Source organism: Chanodichthys erythropterus, chromosome 12 (assembly GCF_024489055.1).
Source record: "Chanodichthys erythropterus isolate Z2021 chromosome 12, ASM2448905v1, whole genome shotgun sequence".
In the NCBI taxonomy this organism is placed as follows: domain Eukaryota; kingdom Metazoa; phylum Chordata; class Actinopteri; order Cypriniformes; family Xenocyprididae; genus Chanodichthys; species Chanodichthys erythropterus.
This window is the reverse complement of record NC_090232.1, coordinates 26,546,481-26,560,354: the sequence shown is the minus strand read 5'-3', so window position 1 is coordinate 26,560,354 and position 13,874 is coordinate 26,546,481. Positions and strand designations below refer to the sequence as shown.

At 35.3% G+C, this 13,874-nt stretch overlaps 1 protein-coding gene across 1 annotated transcript in view; it reads right to left on the bottom strand.

The window, feature by feature from the left end:
- vps8 (VPS8 subunit of CORVET complex) overlaps positions 1–13,874 on the bottom strand; it is a 142,663-nt gene that overhangs the window by 6,606 nt on the left and 122,183 nt on the right. The window lies entirely within an intron of this gene.

The following is a 13,874-nucleotide window of genomic DNA, read 5'->3' as shown; positions in this document are numbered from 1 at the left end:
TTTAATTTTGGCTTCAAGCACAAAATAAAAATATACTTGAAGGTTTATTAAGGCCATGATCAGATCTTCCAGGCATGTAAAAACATTTTAAAAGGGATTAAACATTTTCAAGCATGTTTAAATAGCCAAAAGTGCCCCTAAAAAAAAATCACCCATATAGTCTATCAAATGCCTTTCTCCTTCCTCATTGTGTCCTTCTACCTCTTTTCAATCTGGTCCTTCTCATTAATTTATTCCAAACAACCTCCACCATTTCACTGCTTTAGCTATTTCATTACCCTTCCATCCTTCCCTCTCAACACAATCCCTTTCCTTCAGCTGTATTTCTGCGCTGTATATCGTACGCTCGTCTCATCTCTCTCTCCATACATCTCTTTTTCCAGTGCCTTCATCTGTCTTCTTCGCCTTCTTCCTGGAACTGCTGCATTGAAGGGAAATGGACCGACTGGGACCTCAAAGAGAGCAATCAAAGCTCAGCCCTGACAAAGCATCAGAGAAACCCTGACAACCTCCCACACACACAGATTTCAGAGAGACTCTGAAACAAGGCACACACAAACACATGAACATTACACATCTTTCATTTACTCCTGGTCAAAATCAAATGCTCCAGTAAGCTTAATCAGCAAGTCCAGAACGTTCAGAAAGCACTCTAAAAACCATGCATACAGACATACGCTACTGCTGACATAATCACGACTGGAGTTTATTGCCAGCACCTGCCTGGCAGCCTTCTCATTAATGCTATAAAGGAACACACACAGACACACACGCATTCACACGTGCCAAATTGGTTTTCTCGGGTGTTGGGAGTGGCTCTTTAAAGAACATCAACACTCTATCTGCTTTTCACGTCTCATTTTAATTAATCTCTCTCTCAAATACTCACATGTTCAATCTGTTCAGCTCAGTTTTATAATCAGAATTCCATAATCTCCACACAGACAAAGGAACAACAGGAGACACTAACCACACAATGCACAAACACACACCTTGTCTGGCGCTCTGGTCTTTTTCTCTATCCACTCATCCTCTGAAACCATTTACGGTTTAATTAAAGAGCTCAGAACTGGGCTGTGCAGTTCTGCTGTGTTAATTATGGGAAGTCTGTTGGGAATGTGTATGTGTGAGTGCTGACCAAACAGTTCTAATAAAACTCTTGAGGACGCTTGTGTGAGTAACTGAGGGATTGGCACGAAAGACTGATGTGTGTTTACCTGACTCTCGGCCTCATGGGAGATGGCCAAGTCAATTCATGCCCCACCATAAAGCTCTGCAGGGAAAACATCTACTGTTCAAAGGTTTGTGGTCGGGAGAATTTTTTTTTGTTTTTGTTTTTGAAACTCTTTTATGCTCATCAAGGCTGCATTTATTTGATCAAAAATACAGTAAAAACTGTAATTTTGTGAAATATTAAATTAAAAATGACTGTTTTTGAATTTTTTTTTAAATATGCAATATATTCTTGTGTATATTAAGCTCCACTAAATCATGAAATTGAAGTATTTATCATAGTATTTATCTGAAATGGAAATCTTTTGTAAATGTCTTTACTGTCACTTTTATTCAATTCAATGAATCCTTGAATAAAATTAACACTTTTTAATGACCTCAAACTTATGAACAGTTGTGTAAAGTTGTGAGTATGAGGCAGTGTGTCTGTCTTTAACAGCTGAACAACAGAAATTTAATGAATCCTATCCTAGAAATGGACCTCAGCTCTCACTTTTGTAAACAATAACACATAATGGAAACAGTCTCTGTGTGGTCTATCTGTGTTGAATAAGTTTATCAGAAGAAGATAAAATGCAGTGCCTGTTGGCTGTGAGGCTGGGTGAAAGCAGTGTTTCAATACAGGATCTGTATTCAATGTCAGAGACCACAGCCTCTTCATATCCTGTGAGGAGATTCACTTAGAACCAATACACTGACCTGCAATTTCTGTCACTCATACACATATGTAGGTCATGGATATCAGGAAAGAGAGAAACAGTTTTTTTTAATGTCCATTTTGTGTGAATAGGTGTCACTCAGGGCTTAAATGTCAGTATTGGGTTCAAACTGAGAGACCGTTATAATACATTATAACTTTGCTTTTGGCCTTTTTTTGACTAGACAAGGATAATGGAGAAAGAACAGGAAGTGATGTGAAGAAAAAGGGGAAACGAGATTGTGTGATGACACTAACAGACTCAAACTCATGTCACCCACATTAGCACCACTCAGCATAAAATGCAAACTTAGAAAAGGCTTCATCATATTTAATATACAGTTTTTTTTGTACAACCCAAATATTTTGTTGACTGCTGGGAAGTACTGGGAATGTATAAATGTCTGGGAAATACAGACATTTATACTGATCATCTAATAAAAAGTTATTTGCAGAAAGAGTACTAAGTAAGTGATAATGTACATCAGCCACTAATCATCGAAATGCTATCAATCAGAATCAAGTACTCTAAAGATAAATGCACTAAAATGGATGAGAAGATGATGGCCTATTTTTCAGATATTTTAGGATGGAGTGAGATGGGAGTCAGAAGGTTCTTGAGGAACACAGGGACAGTGGGGAGAGTCAAGCAGGTCAAATGTACTGTACTAAAAGTCACATATTTAAAGGCAAATGTATGGATTTTAATTACCAGAACTACAAGTGTCAAAGACAGTGAGGCAAACAGCTCAGTAGTGAGCTACAGTACCAGACATTCAAACAGAAAAAACAATGAATTTAATCTCAAAGATAAAAGGGTTGTGTTATGAAAGATGTCAAAATGTCCCTCAGTGTTTTGAGGAGGGAGGCCTGAGGATCTAAAATGGTCAGTTATTTGGGTTATTCCAAATGTGGCTCTCCAAACACTTATTTTTCTTTATCCTCTCTTTTTCTATCTCACTTTATTTCACTTCTCCTTTCAGCTTTGATCAAATTCTGAGTCTGTGATGGCTGGAGTTTGTTTATACCTTCCAGTCTTTGTTTAGAGTTAAGTTTAAGTCAAATTAATTTTTTCCCAAATGAGGATTAATGTAGGTAAACACACATTTAGTTGTACTCAGTTTCAATTAACTAACCTGGGCAATACATGAAATGGTTTATTGAAAGTGTAAAATTAGTGTAAAATTATAAAAATATTCTGCAAAATCATATGAACATATGAATAATCAAATATGAGACTACTTAGACATATTCTAACATTCATAACTCCCTCCATTTATTGATGCAAAGCTGTAAAATGGTCTTTCAATAACTGTTTTAAAAAACACTCTGGTTGACACTCTAACAAATACCCAGAGGCAGTGTGTAGCTACTATACTTCATATTCAGTAATATTATTGTTTTGACTGCACTGAACAAAACTTGAACTGAATGGAGCTTGTCGATGACAGCACTGTTTTCTGCAGAGGTGTTGTTTTATAATTGATGAGCTGAATTGAATAAAAGCTGTAAAGTGGTCTTATTCCAAAATCTATGATGTGTATTTAAACAAAAATGGCAGGTAATACAGCAGAAGAAGGACAGATATAATAACATATATAACGAAATATTCCTGTTAAAGCTGGAATGTTACTAACAATAAGATCAGTGGGATATTCATCAAATGCATTTCCAGGCTGTGTGGAAGCACCTATGGCTCTGTGTAATGTTAATAGTTAATAATGTTTTTATAATAATGTTAATAATGTTTTTTTATTTTATTTTTTAAACCAAGGCCTCCCTTAAATGTTTGTAAGACAGAATAGAGCTTGGATTGTTATTTTAACCTTGTATATAAAATAGTATAAAAGCCTATTCATAACAAAAGCTAATATTCACTATGAATATGCACCACGACAAGGAAAAAAATCTAAGCAATGCATTCCTATGGACAGTGGACAGAATCTGATGACAAATGGTCTTTTTTTTTTCAAACCTATTTTATCTACCATTGTATTAGGTTAGGTTTCTGGTTCAAATTTAATTTCTTCATGTTAAATTGACTTGAAACAATTACCTTTTGACTTAACTTGATGTTTTCATATTAAAATAACATGTTTCAATCAAGTAAACTCAACCAGGACTCAATTAAACAGGACTTTCACTTCCCATCATGCTTTGCAAAGGGGCTGAACTGGGAGAGTAAATGTTGAAATAAAGTGTTATTTTAAGCAGTTTTTAGTAAGATGAGAAAATGGAGAGACTTTTTAATGTTTACTGTTCTATTATGTTGGTATTTAAAAGTTCCTATTATGTTAATAGTTAACATTAATATTAATCAAACATTTCAAATTACTTTAATAATAAAGTTTTCACTATGGTAGTGCTCTGGGTTGCGTTTCCCAAAAGCATCGTAAAGCCTAAGTTAATCGAAGAACCATTGCCACCAATGGAGCTACGATCAACTTAGGCTTACAATGTTTTTGGGAAACGCTACCTTGGATGAAACCAATATCACTTCTAGACTGCCAACACAGAACATCACATATGATTATTTGTAAAAATCAATTTATATGAAAAACAATTTATTTTATTTAAACTAAAACCATTCAAGTTAAATGAACACAATTGATTTTAGTTAGTGTAACATGGTTGATTCTATTGGGTTTTACTTGTTTCAATCATGTGGAACCACTGTCCATGATTGAATTGAGTTGGTTGGTTGAACTATTTTATATATATTCTTCCTTAGTCAGTTGTGTTGTCTCAACTCAAGGGTTGTGCATAGATTAAAAATAAACCTTTAATGTTAATAAAAACTAAGTTGGTTGTGTGGAACCACTGTCCATAACTGACTTGAGTTAGTTTAAATTATAATTTATTTGAGTGTACATACTTGACTACAGTATGTGCACTTCAGAAGAAAAATGTCCCCTTTAACAGAGTCCTTCCAAGCATTGAGTTATAATTTTATTTAGCACTATGCTTTGGGGACACTTCTAGGACCTATAAAAAGTTGTAACCCCCTTTTGCCTTGTGCATTAGGTCTGCCAAAGTTAGTCTTGAGGACTAAAGTGTTTTGGTCTCATCACACCTCTTCTTCTAGATTGCAGAGTCTCTCATCCCTGTGGGAAAACTACAGCCAAGTTGTGATGCCACTTCTGTAAAACTAGATTGATGCACTGTGAACATCATTAGCTGTTTCCATCCACCTTTTTTTATACCCATTTTGGGATATTGCATGAAAAAAAACGCTGGATGGAAAGGGCAAGATGCAGATAAATTCAAATTGTGCTCATTTGAGTCGGATAAATTTTGTTTCCTACTAGAAAAAATGTGCATAAACTATAATGGAAACACATTTACTGAATAAATTCCTTGATGCCAAAAAAAAAAAATCATGTGACTTTGCACAACGGGACGGCATAACTGCACAAACAAGCAGACCGATCTTTTTGCACAGCATTTGAATTGTTGTTTTGGTTGTTCTGAAATGCCTGAAAAGTCTGCTGTTAAAGTGGTTTCGCATAATTACTTTCTAGAACTGTCTTACACGACTGCATTCCCAAATCCTCCTCCAAAAGCAGGATAACGGATTTATTGCATTTCGTGCCTTCTGAGACGCAATTTATTATATAAGAAAATTATTATATAAAGTAACTTCTCCCACTTTTGTTTTCTTCAACTCATTGGATGGAAACACTACTTCATTCGCAAATGTTTTATGCAATATTCCAATTTTGCGCATACTGTAAGTTAAATTCGCAACTTTGGATGGAAACAGCTATTGTTGTCTTTTATATTGTTACCGATAGTTTCTATTGTACCGATAGTTGCTATTGTTGTGATAGTTTCCCTCATATATCACAGTCTTCACAAAAATAAAGCAGTACAACTGTGTTCAATCGTGTTAAATGTTACTTGAGCACCAAATTAGCATATCAGAATGATTTCTGAAGGATCATGTGACACTGAAGACTGAAGTAATGATGTTGAAAACTCAGCTTTGTCATCAGAGGAATACATTTTAAAATACATTAAAATAGAAACATTTTAAATTGTATAAATAATTTCACAATATTACCGTTTTTACTGTATTTTAGATCAAATAAATGCAGCCTTGGCAAGCATAAAAGATCATTCTTTCAAAAACATTAAAATACCTTAATGACTCTAAACCAGGGATGGGCAACTCCGGTCCTGGAGAGCCAGTGTCCTGCAGAGTTTATCTCCATCCCTGATAAAAACTCACTTGCCTATAACTTTCTACTAATCTAAAGACCTTGATTAACTGGTTCAGGTGTGTTTGATTAGGGTTGGAGCTAAACTCTGCTGGGCAGTGGCCCTCCAGGACTGAAGTTGTCCATCCCTGCTCTAAACGTTTGAAAGGTATTGTAAATATTATATAGAAAAGATGGAACAATTATTAATAACTAGAACTGGGAACCATCCACGGAAGAGCAGCCATAGAAAGAGATGTGAGGGAGCTTTTAAGGTGTGAATACTTTGCATTAAATGCACCATCCACACATACACACTATCACTGTGCACATGAGTTTGTTTGTTCATCTCTCTGAAGCTCACTTTGGCATGAACGTCAAGCCTAGAGTAGTTTGATCCTTAATAACGAGAGTGCGATGTCTAACATAGAGAGAGGAAAATAATGACAGCACATAGAGTTGACACACACAGAAATGGCATGGACCGATGGTTCTGATAACTAATGGCCTCTCTGTCTCTCTATCTCTTTCAGGATGTTTATCTACTTCGACTCCAAGGCTGAGGACAGATGTTAAGATTGAGAGTGTGTTAGGGTGATACTGGATTATCGCAGTGACTTCCTAGTTGTTCAGAGGATTAGGGTCAAAGATGATCAAACTAAATGGATTTGTTGAGGCTGATTGGTATATGATATGATATTTAACGAGACAAGAGCATCAACAGCAACAGGAGTCTTCAGTAGGCCACAATGGTTCCCTTGATAGGTACAGACAAAGATCTGACTGCTCTTGCATGTGCAAAATGCAAAAGGTCACATTATCTGAATTTTTAAAAACATTGATATGAGGGTTTTGCAATATCCGTTTTGACAATAATTGTGATACACACACACACACACACACACACACACACACACACACACACACACACACACACACACACACACACACACACACACACACACACACACACACACACACACACACACACACACACCTACACACACCTACACACACACACACACACACACACACACACACACACACACACATATATATATATATATATATATATATATATATATATATATATATATATATATATATATATATATATATATATATATATACACTGATGGGAGTACTACACATAATAAATAAAACCAGTGCTGGTTGGAAACTCTGGTTGACACTAACATAGTATAGGCAGAAGCAGTGTGTAGCTACTACACTTGATATTCAGTAATTTTATAGTTTTGACAGTATGGAAGTAAATTAATGCCAAATGTTTTTGAGATAAAAAGCTTGTTGAATTGCACTAATTGAAAACAAAACAAAAAAATGCATTACATTAACTCTGCTTGCATTTTGATGCATTGTATTTTTAAGGCTTGCATTTTTATGGGCTGAAATTCAACATGGGCGTATATTTAAGCTGTGAATATTTCAATTCAAAATATTTCACACACATTTTCATTATTAAAAATTAAATAATTTATATTCACCTTCCAGATTTCCCTTCCAAAATATTCATTCTTTTTAAAAATACAACCCATAAAATTCGACTAGCAATTTTCGGTCCATTTTATTTCGCTTCACAAATTCGCTTCAACAAATTCAGTGGTTCAAATTTGGCAAAAAAAATCAACATTTCACATCCGGGAACTGCAGGAAAAGCAGTAGAGTACTGATGCATTTTCCATCTGCTGTTAGTCGACCTCACCAGCAGGCTAAGGCATGTTGACGAAGACCAAAGCAACAGTTAGAAACAGGTCATTCATTCATTAAAACGGATTTGCAGAAATAGAGCAAGCGGTAATTGAATGTGTGATGATTATCAAGACCACTAAAAAATGCAAAAAAGCTGATAAAGACACAAAAGCTGCATTTATGTTTAATTCAGTGTCTTAACGGTTACCTTGTGCAGGCTACATGTAAGCAGCTTTCTCTACAGTGAGTGAGATTATAACATTATTCCCCAATACTGATGTACAGATCAAACGTTAAATCTGATGTAGACATATATTTCTCTCTGTTGTTTAGGCACTGTGTTGTACTACAAGGATTTCCCTCATACATCATTGGATTCCCCTGCCGTCGGGACTTAAAACGCTTAACATAGCTTAATGGACTAGTACAGTGATATAAAAGACCAAACTTCCACCTCATTTGTGATGTAGGTTATACTATATAGGCTCCAAGAAAGCAGATACTGGCATAAAGTTGGTTTAATGTTGAATGTTTGATATTCACAAATTTAGGGACCGTCTCTAAAGTTACGACAACAATATCATTGTTCAATTGCATTTAAAGGGGACCTATTATGCCCCCATTTACAAGATGTAAAATAAGTCTCTGATGTCCCCAGAGTGTGTGTGTGTGAAGTTGTAGCTCAAAATACCCCACAGATCATTTTTTATAACATTAAAATTGCCAATTTTTGGGGTTGAGCAAAAACGCGCCGTTTCAGTGTGTGCCCCTTAAATGCAAATGAGCTGTTGCGCTCTTCCTAAGAGGGCGTAGCTTCAAGAGCTCATTCTCCCCTGTCAGGATTCAGTCAGGACGCATTATAATGACATAAACTGCGAATATATGCTGCATGGAGATAGAACAGGTATAGTTTAGTTCAATTACAGTTATAACTTATATTGTCTCCTTGTTTTTATCCACTATATTAGTACAAGCCAGTTTACTGATGAGATTTATAACGTTTATTGTACTTCGCACAAACTATGAAGCGTCTGTCTTTACTCTAGAAAAGAGCTTAAATCACAGTGCAGGTGTGCATTAAAATATTATCCATAAACTCTCTCTCTCCCTTGCATTATCATCAACATACACAGCGAAGTACACAGAAACACTCGTTACAACTAACAGTAAAATATATAAAGACTATATGCCTTTTCGGGTGGTGCTTAATAAACTGTTAAACTTAATATCCGTAAATCAACTCCGATGAACTGTAATAAAGTGCTCTCACCTTTATTACTGCCATATCCAGTATCACTCTGGAGACTGTATGTTTTGTATTGTCCCTTTGTATTGACATTCTTCACTAAGCAGTCCGGTGTGAAATATGGAATACGTATCTGGATTAATCCGTCCAGCTACAGAACACCTAAAATGCTTGGGAGACATTCTCATCAGTGCAGCAATGGCGGACTGTACAACTCACTGTGAACTCGCTCAGGGCAGTTCTATGTTAAAACAGCAGTGTCTGTCAACAGTCATGGGCGGGGCCTGTGGCTAATGTGACGTCACAGTGCCAGGGATCTGGAAACGGCTTGTTCTGAGACACTGCTTATGGTTTATGGGGATTTAAAAAAAAAAAAAGGAGTGGTTGGATTTTTATAATTATAGGGTGGCTGTGTACACACACTGCCAACACACATTTATGTCCAAACACCATGCAAAATTGAATTTGGCATTATAGATGCCCTTTAAAGAAATTGACTTAGTCACAAAACCAACTGTAAAGTGTTCATCTAAGTCTCATGTATGATTTTAGATTTTTCATGTTTATTAAAATAAATGGTAACACTTTAATGAACTGCATATGGCATTTATTAGTTTTTGTTAATGTTAATTTCAACATTTACTAATACATTATTAAAATCAAGAGTTGTATTTGTTAACGTGGCTGTGCGATATGACGATATATATTGTTACCACGAAATAAAATGTCTATCGGATTTTGCTATATCGTATATATCGTAGTATGTAAATATATTGCACTGCTGACACTTCAGAGTGATGAAATGCATGAATGAGAATTAAAGAGCGGGACGTGCTTGATGCTAAGAGTTATAAGCGGAATATATCCCGAAAAGGAACTCGGTGCAGCGTGCTGACTGGCACACTGCCAAAGTGCACGCATGAAACCTGCCTCTCTCAGAAGGCGATTGCGAATTAGAGACGTGCTCGTTGTTAGTGTATTAAGCACAATAGATAGGGGTGGGTGATATACTGGTAGACACTATTAGCCGGTTGAAACAATTGGTTTTAAACCATTTAAGTGCAATTAGCAGTGAAAAACAACTCATTTCAGCATATGCACATGCTCTCTGAGAGACTGTTTCCCAGCACTGTCTGAGAGATGTGCATAATTTTAAATTTTCTGCTGAATTTGAACCACTGAACCACTGAATTTGTAGAGGCGAATTTGTGAAGCGAAATAAAATGGACCGAAAATTGCTAGTCGAATTTTATAGGTTGTATTTTTAAACAGAATGAATATTTTGGAAATTAAATCTGAAAGGTGAATATAAATTATTGAATTTTTAATAATGAAAATGTGTATGAAATATTTTGAATTGAAATATTCACAGCTTAAATATACGACCATGTTGAATTTCAGCCCATAAAAGTGCAAGCCTTAAAAATACAATGCATCTAAACGCAAGCACAGCTAATGTAATGCATTTTTTTAGTGCAATTCAACAAGCAATCAGTGCAATTAAACAAACTTTTTATTTCAAAAACATTTGGCATTAATTTACTTCCATATGACTGCACTGTCACTAATGGATGAGAACAGAACTTGAACTGAATTGAGCTGGATGATAAGAGCACTGTTTTCTGCAGAGTTTCTTTATAGCTGATTCGGCTTTGTTTTATAATTGATGAATTTTGCATCATCAACACTGTTATTGAACTGAATTGAATTAACATTGAACTGACCCAATTTGAATGATGACACTATTGTCTCATTTAAATTAACATTGAATTGAGTTGAGCTGAATAATGACATTGTCTTTTTTAGAGCTGATTTATAGCAGAATTTAATTCTGTTTGCATCAATAATCATTATTTTCCTGTCTATCACTGTAAAGCTGTTTTGAACAATCTGTATTGTATAAAGTTCTATATAAATAAAGGTGACTTGACTTGCCACACAAAATCATGATGAAGAAGCTAACAGGCAAAAGCGTGATACTCAACCTGCACCCGTAAAAAGTCAGCTCACCAGTGTGGGAGTTTTTTGGATTGTGTAAAAATGTATTTTGGACATTTATGAGTTACAGTAAAAGTTCTCTCTTTTTTTCCCCCACACTTGCATTTGGAGTAAGATTCATGGGCAAAAAAGAAAAAAGAAAAAGAAAAGAAAACACAAACTTAAGTTAAAGATGAATCTGACTCTGTGAAAATTTCTTTAGATATGTAAGGAATAATTGACGACAGGCCATTGAAAACACTCTTGTGTGTGGGACTAATTTCTTACGCATCTGATCCCAAGCCTCCGTTGCTAATTCCAAAACATAATTCCAGAACTAGTAACGGAGTCTTGAGCCTTGATAGCAGAACAATACCGCTGATACAGTTATTAATGCACTTACTATATTTATTTGCTTGGTCGTGTCGTTGTGGGTTTTGTTTCTTTTGCTGTTATAGGCTGTAAAGACCTTTTGAAATAACTGAAAACATTTGGTGAAATGATATGGAACTGTAATGCAGTCAATAACTGCTAGAACTTCTTTAGTTGTGCGTTTCCCTGAAAATAATTGCACACCTTAGAACGTTGATCAACCAATCAGATTCTGATGAAATCAGATCAGATTATGAATCTTTTGTTTCAAATCAGTTGTTCAGTTTGAAGAAGTGTTTTGAAATCAGCCATCACTAGATATTGTTGAAAAGTCATGTTTTTTTTTTTTTTTAGCACACAAAAAGTATTCTCGTTGCTTTATAATATTAAGGTAGAACCACTGTACTCACATGAACTGATTTAAATATGTTTTGAGTACCTTTATGGATCTTGAGAGGTTGGTGACATTGCTGGCAATGCAGGTCTCACTGTGCCATTGGATTTTATCAAAAATATCTTAATTTGTGTTTTGAAGATGAATTAAGGTGGCAGAACGTCATGAGAGTGAGTAATAAATAACAATTTTTATTTTTGGGTGAACTAACCCTTTAACGACTTAATCCATCAAAGTCAAATAAATTTTTATTTAGAGTTACTTGAAAATAGATAGCAAAACCATATTTAAATGTGTCACAATCCATGTCAGACCACCTCCAAATGCAGTTTCGGCGATCCAATCACAATAAAATCATAATGCGTCTTGAGTACATTTATGGCTGACTTTTAATGCGGTCAAGTGTTATCTGATCAGAGTAATCAAATATTGATACCGGGCGTAAATGGGGGGCAATGTGGTCCCTATTAATCAAGGGCACATTTAAAAAAAATGCAATATGACACTAAGGCAACTTGGATATAGCCAGCGGCACTTAGTCAACATAAGCCTTCATTTGATTCTGTTGAGTGTATGTGGGTGTGTACATGTGGGTGAGAAATATTTGATTGCATCTGTGTGTATGTGATGGATAGAGAGCTATGAGTGGAAATAAAGGTATGAACAGGGTTCAATACTACAGCTCTCTAATCTGGAAAAAGTATACATAAATACAAAGCTAAGAGGGAGGAGAATGGTCTTCCAACTACCCATACACACACATACATAAGTATACTGTATGTGCACAGCTGTCTTTAACACTGAGCAGCTCAAATGAAACACTTACATGAAGTCATTCATATTTTCTGTCTGATAAGTGCTGACCCTTCAACAGTAAGACTCAATGACTCCAGTAAGTACACAAAGGCAACACATACATACACACACATTGTATTGCGTAACACTCTGCTGTTATGCAATAATCTTGTAAGACACTGACACATGTATTCTCAAATGAAGACCAAGACTACACTAAAAATCTCTGAAATCTGCAACATAGCAGTTCAACAGTTTACATATCCCTTAGAGTATCTGTAAGATGTTCAGCATTTTTATAAAATAAGATCATGAAAACCGGATCTTGCTTCATTTATTTATTATTTATTTGTTTATGGAGTACTTGATTTAATTCAACAGGATAAATATATTAAATATAAATAAAATGATGAAAATAATTTGTCTTGGTTCTTAGTATACTGCCTCATTGAGTATAAATGACTGCTTGCAGCCTTTTGTAATAGAGTCCTTTAATTGTCCTCAAGCTGGATCTCAACATCACTGAGCAACTGTGGGGAGTAACTTGAACAGCATGCAAGAACTTAAAGTACCTGGGGACTTTTTTCAAGACCAGTGGGCAACTTCGATGCTCAGGACAAACCAGGGACTTATGCACTACTATCACAGAAGGTTGCAATCAGTCATTGATGCTCGAGGTGGCAACACTAGATAATAACCAAAGGTGTTTGCATTTAAAAGGACATTGTTTATAAATAAAGATATATTGCTTTGTGGGATATACTACCATTTTAAAAGTTTGGTGACAGTAACATGTCTTTTTGAAAGAATTTAATATTTTTGTTTTTCAAGGATGCATTAAATAGATGAAAAGTGACAAAGGGTTAGCTCACCCAAAAATGAAAATTCTGTCATTAATTACTCACCTTCATGTCGTTCCACACCCGTAAGACCTTTGTTCATCTTCAGAAGACAAATTAAGATATTTTTGATGAAATCTGATGACTCAGTGAGGGCTTTATTGCCACCACGATATACAACCTTAATATTATAAAGTAACAAGAATCCTTTTTTTTTTGCGCCAAAAAAACCAAAATAACACCTTTTCAACAATAAATAGTAATGGCCGATTTCAAAACACTGTTTCATGAAGCTTCGAAGCTTTCCAAATCTTTTGTTTCGAATCAGTGGTTCGGAGCGGCACAGTCTCATGAATTCAGTAAATGAGGCTTCATTATGTCATAAGTGTTTCAAAATTTCAATAGTTCACAT